Source organism: Physeter macrocephalus, chromosome 6, assembly GCF_002837175.3.
Source record: "Physeter macrocephalus isolate SW-GA chromosome 6, ASM283717v5, whole genome shotgun sequence".
NCBI classification, from domain to species: Eukaryota; Metazoa; Chordata; class Mammalia; order Artiodactyla; family Physeteridae; genus Physeter; species Physeter macrocephalus.
Window position 1 is genome coordinate 73,569,087 of NC_041219.1, and position 12,999 is coordinate 73,582,085.

At 42.3% G+C, this 12,999-nt stretch overlaps 1 protein-coding gene across 3 annotated transcripts in view; it reads right to left on the reverse strand.

The window, feature by feature from the left end:
- Positions 1 to 12,999, reverse strand: part of ITPR2 (inositol 1,4,5-trisphosphate receptor type 2) — a 537,217-nt gene that overhangs the window by 33,742 nt on the left and 490,476 nt on the right. The gene's annotated exons all lie outside the window — the stretch shown is intronic.

The following is a 12,999-nucleotide window of genomic DNA, read 5'->3' on the forward strand; positions in this document are numbered from 1 at the left end:
GGCCGCTGAGCCTGCGCGTCCGGAGCCTGTGCTCCGCAACGGGAGAGGCCACAACAGTGAGAGGCCCGCATACCGGAAAAAAAAAAAAAAAAAAAAAGAATTTAAAACGGATACTTCTTAAAAAACAATTCCATCTAATTAAGATGATGTCACGTGATGAGGGCAGCTAAGGGGTGTAGGCACAAGAGTGAGTGTGCAAGAGGAAACCTTCGACAGACTCTGGCCCCACAGCTGCTGCCTGCACAGAAACCATTTCTGAGTTGAGCATTTTTAGGTAATATAGTATTACTCTTGCACATTGTCCAGTTTACCATGAAAACTATAAATTATATTAAACTAGAAAATAAAAATAATACAGAGGATTTCTTTAAAAAGATACCAGAAGAGACATCTATTTTAAATTAATTAACAGTCAAACATCCTCTTTCTGCTTGCTGACAAGGTTTCAGTATTTATGCAACAAATATTCTTATTTTCCTACATTAGTTGGACTCTTCATGAAACAGTTTAGTCTGCTTCCTTGTTCTCTTTGCAAACTTTAAAGACATTGCCCATGTGATGCAGAAAATGTAGTTTCTGCTGGTTTAATGGCTAATTACAGGAACAACGGGGAGATAGGAAAATCCAACTAGATTGCAAATTAAGTCATGCATGGCTATGTGAGCTGTAACTACAATTTCACAGCCTGTTGCAACTGTTTCACACCCTATTTTTAAATAAAGCCTTTGTCGTCAATTCTTTTTGCTAATTTTAGTTTGATATTTCAATGTTTATTAGGTGTCTGTTTTACGGAAAGTGGCTTATGCTTATGTTGGATTACGCTTATGCTGGGTTACGCTTACGTTTTTTTCATTAGCAGGGATGTCTTTATCAGGATCCACTCAACTACAGACCTATCTCTGCTCTATCTTCAAAATAAAATGCATTCTTCTGTTGTTGTTGGAATAACTCAAATACAATCTACCATGCTCTTCTCCAGTATTGTTTTAGAATATCTTTTAGGCTAAGAACACTAAAGAGAATGCAAGTTTCAATGAGACTATTCTTCCTCCTCTTGTATACCCCTATTTACATTCATGGCAGGAGGGAAGCACCCACTTATCTGGGTGGGTGTACTTTGCTTAAATGTTTCCTTTTGAGAAAAAACAATAAAAACAATCTATTGAGCAGTCACTTCTAAAAGATGCCCATATTAATAGTTGCCATAACCATATGGAAAGAAAAGTCATTTTGACATTTTGCTCATTTTGGAAGAATACGTTTTCTGGTTCTATAAAATCAACACTATGACTTCTTTTTCACAGTGAACAGAAAAGGGCATAAAATGACACTTCATCCTACAGAAAACCATATGACATTTTAAACTACGACTGATTAAAAACATTGATAGCGGGCTTCCCTGGTGGCGCAGTGGTTGCGCGTCCGCCTGCCGATGCAGGGGAACCGGGTTCGCGCCCCGGTCTGGGAGGATCCCACATGCCGCGGAGCGGCGGGGCCCGTGAGCCATGGCCGCTGAGCCTGCGCGTCCGGAGCCTGTGCTCCGCAACGGGAGAGGCCACAGCAGGGGGAGGCCCGCATACCACAAAAAAAAAACCAAAAACCAAAAAACAAACAAAAAAAACCAAAACATTGATAGCTAACTGTGGGCTTTAAGGATTATTTGAAACCACAACTTCCCCCAAATTCCCAAGCTATAATGCAGTTCTTGATCTATTGAACTCTGTGGAGTAACTGTAGAGATGCCTATTATACATAGACTGGATGCGCCCAATTTACAACCTTAGATATAGACTTTTATATCTGACGGCCCTCTAAGGCAATTGTGTAAAATTCTATATCAAGGATTGTTGGAAATATTTAAAGATTTTATAATGTAAAAACTACATCAATGTCATTTAAATTGAACAATATGGTTCTTTACTTTTCCATATACATTTTAACCATCTTCTCCACAAACTTCTTCAATAAATACTGCATGAAAAAAGCATTTTGCACTTTGTCTCATAGATGCAATTTGCCAACCGGATTGATTTCTTTCTGTGTAGCTCACCTGACTTCTACATATTATATATTTTCTCCTTTATTAAAGATGATGTAATCTTAGCTTCTATTACATTCGCATCCACAAAACTACTAAAAATAAGAGAGATATGCAAAGATGAAGATAGGAAAGGATAGGATTTCACAAAGCAGGTTTGCAACCAAATATAGAAATCTGACAAAAACTCATAATGCAGACGAAGATTAATGAAACAATGATATTATACGAAAAGAAGAAATCAGGCAAATGAACCAAACCAAGACACATACCTGGAAAAAATTGAAATGAGCAGTAGGGAACCATTTATGTACTCTGAGAAGACAATGTTACTATGATTTGAACAGATCAAATAATTTGTGTATTGCCAGATGGAGAAATTGCATTCACATGTGTTAGCCCATGTTTCTATCACTGTTTCTATCTAGACAGTGCCCTTTCACTAATGATATAAACTAATTTCTCTTCCTTCTTAGGTAGTACTTTATCTGAGAAAGAGTAAGAGAGGAAAGAGATGCTGACGTGGGCACTGACCTAAATCTGACTCCACATTCAGCTCCATCTTTGTTGCCATTTCTCTGCACAGACCAGAACTGGCAACCTAATCATAACCAATGGAACCATGCTTTTCAGTGACTGTTTTTCTCTCACAAAGAAAATTTAACTGACACTGTAGGACTACTTGGTGACCATGTGAATTCGCAGAACCTTATAAGAAAGAGAGTGCCATTGCTTTACTTCAAGGTTGGTGTATGATTCTCTGATCCACCTCTGGCTTCCACGTCTGTCCAGATTCGTGGCTTTGATTATAAAACCACAGACTATCAGGGCTCGAAGGGTCTTTTGATAGTTTAACTCAACTCCCTTGTTTTTCATACAAGGGAGCAAGAGGAGGTTAAGAAACATGGCCAAGCTCTCTCACATCTCCTAGTCTCTAATTCAGTCTTCTATGTCCACAAGGTTTATTTTAGACTTGTTGGATCCTCTGATCCAAGGTTCCACTTGAATGTGTGCATACTGGAGAGTTGTAAGTATTGGGAGGGAGTAGTTTCCTCATTGTTAGAGGTCTTCAGACACAGTTTTAAGTGTTAAGGTAGATAATAGTTTTTTCTTTTCTTTTCTTTTCTTTTTGCGGTTCGCGGGCCTCTCACTGCTGTGGCCTCTCCCGTTGTGGAGCGCAGGCTCCGGACGCACAGGCTCAGCGGCCATGGCTCACGGGCCCAGCCGCTCCGTGGCATGTGGGATCCTCCCAGACCGGGGCGCGAACCCGTGTCCCCTGCATCGGCAGGCGGACTCTCAACCACTGCGCCACCAGGGAAGCCCTCTTTTCTTTGTTAACAGACGAGTACATTGAGGCAGAGAGGTTAAGCAAATTGCCAAAAGTCACACAGCTAGGAAGCAGCCAAGCTGGGATGTGAACTCAGATAGTCTAATCCCTGTGCTCTTCTTACTATCCCATTTTGCTCACTAGCTATCATCTGCATTATTAGGAACCTAAGCGAAGCCACTAGAGATATATCATTACTTATTTCTTATTCATTTGTTTGTTCACTCAGTCATCCATTCATTCAGCAAGTATTTACTGAGCACCTACTACGTGCCAGCCACTGCTCTGAGTCCTGATGATATAGTAATGAATAAAAAAAAAGTTGTTGCCCTAATGCAGATTATGTTATGTATGTATGAGGAAGACATACAATTAAGAAGTAAATATGCTATATAATGTCAGATTGCAATAAGTGTTTGGGGGAGTCAATAAGAAGGGTAAGAGGATTAAGAATGATACAGACAGGAGAAGGGACTCCTTTTGAAAAGGTGACCAGAGAAAGACTCTCTGAGATGGCGACGTTTAAGCAGAAACATGCAGGATGTGAAAGAATAAGTAGAGTGCTGCGGGCCAAGAGAAAAGCAAATGCAAAGGCCCTCAGGTAGAAACAGGCTTGGCGTATTGTGGGAAGAGGAAGGTCAGTGAGGCTGAAGACAGTGAATGAGGGAGGGGCAGGGGATGGCAGGTGTCAGAGTTTATAGGCCTGGGTAAGAAGTTTGAACTTGATCTATGTACTTTAGAAAGCCAGCGGAGGGCTCTGAGCGGAGGAGTGACATATTCCAAATCACATTTTAAATATCATCACCTTGTTCTCTGAGGAATAATCAGTAAAGGGGCAAGTATGGACCAGGAACACTCGTTCAGTGGCACCTGCAGCAGTCTAAGTGAGAGTGGAAGATTATTTGGACTAGAGTGGTAGAAGTTTTGGGAGAAGTAGATTCGTATCTGTTGGATAGTGTAGATGAAGTACTTTGGTGGAGTGTATGCTGTGTGTAAGAGAGATAGAGGAATGAGGAGTCCTAACTTCCAGTTAAGGTTTAAAACTCCTTTCCAATTAACTGCTTAAAAAAAAAAAAAAAAAAAAGCAACAAATGCACATGCAGAAAATGGGGAATACACCTGCTATATAATGTGACTGTCTTTATCTCTTCTTCCAGACAGGGCGGTTCTAATCTGATATAAGTGTATTTGTCATTCATGAGCCCCTTGGGTCACATCTCAGTGTCTGTTGAGTGATGAGATGACTCATGATGGGGCCTGGTTACCAGAAACACCAGCCATGTGATTTAGAGGGTCGGGGCTTTGAGTCAGCCCAGCCTCCAGGGAGGGGAAGGGGGCTGGAGATTGAGTTCAATCATGTGACAAAGGTCACAAAAAGTCAACTGTGCCTACCTACTGAAACCCCAGCAAAAACTCTGGACACCACAGCTCAGTGAAGCTTCCTGGTCGGTGAACACATCTCTGTTCCAGGAGGAGGATGCACCCTGTTCCACAGAGGGAGGGCATAGAAACGCGGTGTTTGAAACCCACCCAAATCTCATTTGGCTGTTTCCAATCTAAGTCCTTTATAATAAAACTGTAATTGTAAGTATAGTGCGTCTCTGAGTTTTGTGTGTCACTCTAGTGAACTATTAGATGTGAAGGGCTCATGGGAAACTCCGAATTAATGGTCAGAGTGCAGGTGGCCTGGGAACACCCAAAGTGCAGCTGGCATGTGAAGTCAGGGCAGTCTTGTGAGGGACAATGGCCCATAACTTGTGGGGTCTGAGCTAACTCTGGGTGGTTACCACCAGAACTGTATTGCTGTAACGACTGGTATCAGAATAGCATCATCCCAGGTCACCATGGCTGTACAAGACAGACCTGAGGAGAATGATTTATCCAGAGTCAGGTCTTAATGAAAAGGGAGGCCTTTAGTCTCACCACCACTCTGTACTGAACAGTGAGCAAATTCATGTAACTATTACATGTTAACGCTGATTTACCACGCTCAAAGCTCTTAACACGTTCCTTTAGGTTATCTGAATGAAAATGTAGGATTTTCATTCAAATATCAATAGCTACACTAATAGTTTTAAATAAATCAATCTCTGTCATTACCACCAGTTAGCAAACATGAATTTCACATATGAGTTCCATAACTCATGTTCAGTCTCGGTCAGTCTACTCTCCTGGACCCCAGTTTTGTTATCATCAGGAACCACGGAATCACTGTCCTCTGGATGGATGGCCCATTGTAGTCATACGTGGAATGAGGCGGTAACCAAAATTACCACTTCCCTGCATGATGTGGGGGGGAAAACAGTATTCTTCTAGTCACCCAAACCTGAAACCTTACTCTTCTTCTCCTTTCTCTTAAATCCATTGTCAGCTAATAGTTTTCTTCTTTTATCTGTCAGGTAGAATCAGAGAGTGAAAAATCAGGTCTGGAAGGGCCTCAGAGATCGGTGATTTATTCACTCATTCAATAGATATTTGTTGAGAGCCTTTTTATTCCAGAAGCTGTTCTAAGTACTGGGAAAACAGTGAGCAGCACAGTCAAGAGTCCAGTTCCCAGAGAAACAAAGACTGAAAAAAGTTAGCACATTCACAAGGCAAATCATTTCAGACGGTGGTGAGGACTTTGTAAAAATATAACCGGGTGGTCTTATCAAGGGCCTGGGGTCTTAGTGGGCTTGGCCAGGAATGCGGATCTTAGTTCCTGAAGATAAGCATTCCAGGTGAAGCGAACAGCAGGAGACAAGGTTGGCAGAATTGAAAAGCTCAGGGGAAAAGTCAGGGAGGCTGAGCACAGGGAGAGAGGCAGGTGTGGGGGGCAAGACCGGCCGGTTGCTGGGTGGCGGAACAGGACAACAGCCCATCCTCACTCTTGGTCCAAACTGCGTCCCACCACCCCCTTCCTTTTTATTCCAGGTTCCTTCCATCACATTTTCCATCAGAGCGATGGTCACTGGTTTCCCTTCCTTCAGCCTTTGCCCTTTCATTACATCCTACTATGAACTATATGATACTCCATTAAAAAAAAAATCCATTTAAAAAAGTCATGTAATTCCTCTACTTAAAAATTGCCAACGTCTCTCATTTGCTTGCAAGATCACGCGGAAACTCCTTATCCTGAACAATGAATTACTGCTACCATTTAGCCCAACCTAATCCGGGGAGATGGGTCCACCTAGGCTTTGATATCATTACTCAAATCTGCTTCTTTCCTTTACACACAACATTCTCTCCCTAACTTGCAGGAGAGCTCCTCATCTGCAGCTCATCAAACATTGCTATCTGATGTTATCAACCAACCTTCATGACCACACATTATGCTCTCTGAATTAGGCCCAAGCTTCTTGATGGCTGGGAATTCATCTGTCCTTTATTTGTGCTCTCCTAGATGATCTAACCCATTGCAACAGACATGGTAGGCACTAAATATAAAAGCTGTTGAACAAATAATAATTTCTTGAGCCTTGAAATGCTATTCTGATCCCCGGACACCCATATATATTTTAAATTTTCATGTAACATTTACTCTGCGTCAGATACTGTATAACTATTAACTTGTTTAATCTTATAAAAATCCTAGCGGTAGGGATGATTACCCATTTTTCTTCAGATGAAGAAACTGAGACATAAGAAGGTTAAAGTACCTGCAAAAGCCCCCAAGTCCGTGTCTAAACACCATGCCACGCTGTGTCTCTCTCACACACAGCCTCCTTCCAGTAACTCGCTTTGAACACTCCACCCTCTTATTTCATCCTCGGGTACTTGGGCACAAATGAGTTAGACACTAGAGAACAAAGTGAGGAAGGCACGATCTTCTTAAGTAACAATACATCTCATCATCCTCCAGTAAAATGAGTTATCTTGTTATATACCTGTTGGCACTATGTCTTTGTCTGCTAAAATGATATTTCAGACTGGGTTTAGTGCTTCCAAATGGTACTAGGCGCTCATTCAGGAAACAGGTATTCTCCAAGGCCCTGCAGCACAGGTGCAGCTGAGACAGTGGAAATTTCCCAACCCCCCACTGGAACCACAGTTCAGTTTTCTCTCAGAGGTGAGGCTCCCAAGCCTTAGAGGAAAATTCGTGGTCTGGTCCTAACCAGTGCTGTCCTCTGGGGAATCCCCGCAGCATGGATGTGTTGTCATGTGGACAGTAGACCAACTACCATTTAACAGCCAGACTCCAGCAAGGGTTGGGGGAGGGGTCAGTCCACACACCGTCCTCCCAGTGAATAAAACGGAAACAGTCAAATTTGGACCACTGCAAAATTCCTACCACAACTGCGTCCAGTGTGTAACAGAAAACAAACATTAACATACTCAAAATTTAGTATAAAGAAATATTTTAAATATTAGAGTTGTCAGAATTTTAGAACTAGGATGAAGAGACTTTGGAAACCACTTAGATTCTCACTGTGAATGAGGAGTTGATGTGCATGGCAGTCAAGTCTCTTCTCAAAGTCACAGGTAGAACCAGGGCCAAGGGCCTTTATATCACAGCATGGTACCCAGCCGGCTAGAGAAAATTCCTGGGTAATCATCTCTTTGTCAAGTTCTAAGTACCTCTGCAAATAAACCACCCCTGAATTTGGCTATTTTTGAATTTCAGATCCTGGTGAACTGGTGGGTTTTTTTTTTTGTTTTTTTTTTTAATGTCAGTTGTGTTTGAAATCAATAATCAATAATCAATAATCTCACAGAGTCACATAAACAATTTGAGTTCTTTCTTAAGAGTTAATAATGACAGCAGGACACCAATGCAGAAGGATATTCTTTCTAAAGTGAAATGTGTGCTCTGTATTGGAACTTTTTCAAATGTTGGGAAAAAATTAAAAAGGTGATTACATGACTGAAAAATGCTGTTAAGTTCTTCATGTGAAGAAGCCTAAAATGTGTAGCCTTTGGAAATGAAACACACTTCCTTTGTGGCTCCCTCCACAGAGACAAGATAAGGGCAAAGCTTGCACCGCTCCCCCCCACCACCCCCGACCCCAGGGGGAACTTGAAGTAAGCTAGACAAAATCTGTTCTCCCAGCACTTTTGTTCTGACTCGGTGGCAGCTCCCGCGCTCCTTCCACAACAGCCCTGCCCCGTGTCCTCTCTGGGATTCTCCTGCTGGCATCATACCATACCTCTTTGTGGCAAGATCTGTCCTAAAATCACTTATCGAACTCAAATGGTTTCAATGGTTCAAGCCATTCAAATGTTTAAGTGAGCTCCTGACTTTCAGTTTAACAAAGGAACAAATGCAAATGGACTTGAGTTTGAGTCAGGCCACAAGACAGGAAGGTCCCTCAGCCGGGCCTGTCCTGGTGGTAACATTCACTACGTAAAAACTGTCGTGACTTGTTCAGGATCTGCCTTCTACTCTAAACAGGAAACTCCGTGACAGGCCACACCAGTCCTCCTCTCCTCTGCCCACCTTTCCAGGGGCTAACGCAGTGCCTAGGCCACGGTACGTAGTATTTATTGAACAAAAATTAAGTTGACCGTTGCCTGACCTCTAAGAGAAACATGATGCTGAATCAGAAAAGGGTTTGAATATTAAAAGGCTTAAGAATGCTCTGAATCTGCAAAACAGTATTTAAATGTAGCCATATTATTTTAAGAGGCCAATATTTTAAGCAGAAGTGGAATGATCAAACATTTCTTGAGCAATGACCAGGAACCAGACACCACGTTAGGCCCAAGGACGGAGGTGGTTTTGTTGAATACATAGAGGAATCCTGGCAAAGAGGGGTAGGATCCCCATTTACAGGCGAGGAAACAAGACAGTCTTTGAAATACAAGTGCTAAATCATTTTTGTAAAATTCAGCAATTATTTTTCAGTAATTCCCTTAGATAAAGCTAGTCCAAAATCCTATGGAAACTAGCTTGCCTGATAACCTTACCTAACACAAGAGTAGTGTTTCAGCTTAACTGCCATCTTGACTAATTACTCATGATGTGGCACAGGCTATGCTGGCCTATTAAAAACCATTAGACAGAAGCTGTGTGGCTCTACAGTATATAGTTCTCATTCCCACAACTTACATTTTGATGGCATCTGTTACTCTCTGGAAGAAAGCCAGCATTTCTGAGTAAAATGTATCAGTCCTAACAATGTGAACATTATTATTCCAGAAAGCCAACTGAGAATTGAACAAGATCTTACGGTAATGACTAGAACTTTGAAACAAGAATTTTCATTGGCACAGTGGGAAGAAATCTTTTTATCAAGGTTATGAGAATCAGAGATGTGAGCATCCCTTTATAAGCTTCAAATAAATGCCTTAGGATGGGTCACCATTTCAGAGAGGCTTCTATACATTGAACAAAGCCCAAATCACTTTGCTCTAAACATTTGGGTTTGCAGCATAATTCCACACTAAAACTTATTAATCAGTGTTGGGTTACAGGATATCCACATATTGACCAAAACACTTCTAGGTTCGCTGGCTGATGAAAAGTTAAAATCGTCTTTCGGAGCCCTCCTATGAAAATTGTTTTTCTCCTTTCTGGTTCTACTTTTTGATGAGTAAAATCTGGGTGGTAGGACCTGCACATTATTAATATCATTAGTTGTTATTATCAGTATTAAATAACAGTTACAGTTTCATGTCCGTCTGTCTAAGAGCATGTTTCTCAGATTTACTCACTCTGTATGGTTTCCCTTGGAGAGCGTCATCCAAATCTGTGATTTCGGCTATCAGGTATACTCCAGTGGTGTATAAATTTTATGATCATTTAACAAATTTTTATTGAGTATCTACTATATACCAGGCACTGCTCTATGCTCTGGAAATCTTCCCCCTGTGGGAGTTGATCTTTTCTAAGTCCTTGTGGGAACTGGAGACCCACCGATTCAGTTTCTTATTGGACATATGCACTTAGACACGCAAATTGGTCCTGTGCACTTGGGCGCTGATATCATCACATCTCCTCAGCTGGCCCTTGAGGAACTCCTAGGAGTTGGGTTGGGCCCCACAACCCAGCACCCCCAACTCTCCAAGGCCAGAGACTGAAACCTCTTTCCTCTTGCCTTCGGTGAGTCTTCTGCCTGAATCTTTTCATACTCATCACTTGGTCTCAATCCGCAGTGGCATTTCATACCAGCTCTCATCACTGTTGCTAGGAAATGAAATCTTTCTACCCGTGTTCTTTTTTTTCCTTGCTCCAGGAAGGCCCCCTTGAATACGTTTCCTACACTGTTGTGGAACATACTTTCTAAAATGCACATCTGACCTTGTCTCTTTGGTTTAATATCTCTGAAGGGCTTCCCTTAGCTTTTGGGGTAAAGACTTCCCAGCACACAAGGACCTTGTGATCAGGCTCCTAGTGACATTGCCTCCTGGACAGCCTCACTCTCTCCCTAGACAGGCTGACCTGCTCCGTCCTCATTTACTGACTCACCCAAGCATCCAGGCCTGACCCCGTGAAGCCTCCCTGCCCAGGCTGTCTGCTCTGCAGCAGGCTCCACAGCTGCACTGGGCCCTCACCACCCTTTATTCGATTTCTCTGCTGTATTTCACCAATGTTTCCTGAAGGAAGCTACGGTATCTGCCTCAACCTTGAATCCCTAGGCAGCCCAGTGCCTGGGGCACAGTAAGCACTCAGCCTGTGAGCCTGTGTTTATTGGATGAACAAATCTTTAACTGATGGAAAAAGACTGATCAGTTTGCAGTTTTCAGGCCTTCTGGATCATACCTCAACTACTGCAGCTTAAAAACTAAGGATTCTAATTCCTTAAAATACTTGCTGGAGAAGCAGAAAGAGATTTCCTCCTTCCAAAGGATGTCTTTTGGTTGGGGTTTGGGTTTTTTTGCCCTACCTTTTCTCCAACACTGAACTTACATATATTTGACCTTAGTCGTTCTACTTGATTCTTCACTAGGAGATGGAATAGCTAAAGGTAAAATCATATACAAAGGTGCCAGAAAAATGTGTGTTTGGATCCTGGTTCAAGCCCTATTTACTGAGAACCCTGGATAAGTAATAAGCTTCTCTGAGCCTCAGTTAACATAAAATGGGTATAATTAAATAGGATAACATGCAAAGCTGCTAGCACATAGTATACACTGAATTAGTTTTCTTTCTTCTTCTCTGCTTACACTTTCCCTTAAAGATACACACTTCACCTGGAATATATTCCTCTGCATCCCTTCTGACAAAATGCTCATTTTTTAAGGTCCAACTCTCCTCCTAACCTTCTCTGTGTAGCTGTCCCTGGAGCCTTCAGCCAGAAAGGGCTGTCCTGTCACCTGGGTTCCAGTGCCTCAATGTCTTATGTACTTTGTTCAACAGATCTATGCTGAGTGTCTACTATGTGTTGGGCATTAATTGAGGGGCTGGGAATCAGCAGTGAACGAAACAGATGTGTAAATGCCTGAGTCGTAGTGGAGAGGAATAAGCGTGTCAATAAGTATAAAAACAATATTAGGTCAGATGAATATAAGTGCTCTAATGGGTAACAGGAAAGGAAGTAACCAGAATGGGGGTGTCAGGGAGGGGGCCAGGCATGGAAGGAGCTGGGGGACAACAACTGTAAATGGAAGGCATCCACACACCAAGGTACCGACCAGGGAAAAGTGTGGCATTTTCGATAAAAAGAAAAGGGCCAATGTGGTTGAACTGTCGTGGGCTAAGGAAGGGGGGATGGAATGGAATTGGTGAAGTAGGCTGAGGCCAGATGGCATAAGGGGGCCACGGCAAAGAGTCTAAATTTTATTCCAAGTACCACTGAAGGGTTTGAATAAATCAGGGGTGTACTGGTATAATTTGTTTTAAGATTTCTCCAGCTACTGTGTGTCTGAACGTCTATTATGTCTCTTATGGGAGTTCTGATTTGCACTATAGTTTCTGGTGAATATACCTGTCTTTTCTATCACACTGTGGTTCTGTAAGGGCCGTGATGATGTTTTATTCTTGTTTCCATCAGTGCCTCATGTACAGTCTTTCCAGTAAGTGCTTGTCAAATTAAATGGAAACGTCCTGTTGCTTCTTTCTTGCCTGCAACTGTAATAATTGTCATTGTAACCCTTCTAATCTTTGCAGGAAGCTTGCAGTTGCCAGCTAGATCTGAACGAGGACAGTTTTCATATTTGTATTCCTCTCAGGCCTTCCTGCCATTGTAGGCTTCTCCGCTGACTTCCTGTCTCCCAGCTAGGTTACTCCCAGCCCCGGCCTGCAGGGCGCGTTTGTGGTCCCTCTTCTGTAGAGCATGAGGTTTGTGCTGGGCACCCGCCCTCACGGGAAGCACTGCTGCTAGCTTTACACGACTAACAGCATCATCGTAGAACAACAGCACGCGCGCTGGCCACTTGCATGTGTCCTGCATGTAAGCGACACAGCATCCCCTTCTGCTGGCTGTGTCCTCCCTAAGTCTCAGTTTCCTCATGTGTAGAATGGGGATAATCACATCAGACTGCCTCCTGGGGTTGATACAAGGCCTTTAAAGAGATCGTGCATGTCAAACTGCACAGCATCCAGCAAATAGCACTCATCGAATGTCAATTTATATTAGTCGTAGTACTGGTTTTTTTTTTTTTTAAGATTTTTTTGATGTGGACCATTTTTTTAAAGTCTTTATTTTTTATTTTTTATTTATTTATTTTTTTTGTGGTATGCGGGCCTTCCTCTGTTGTGGCCTCTCCCGTT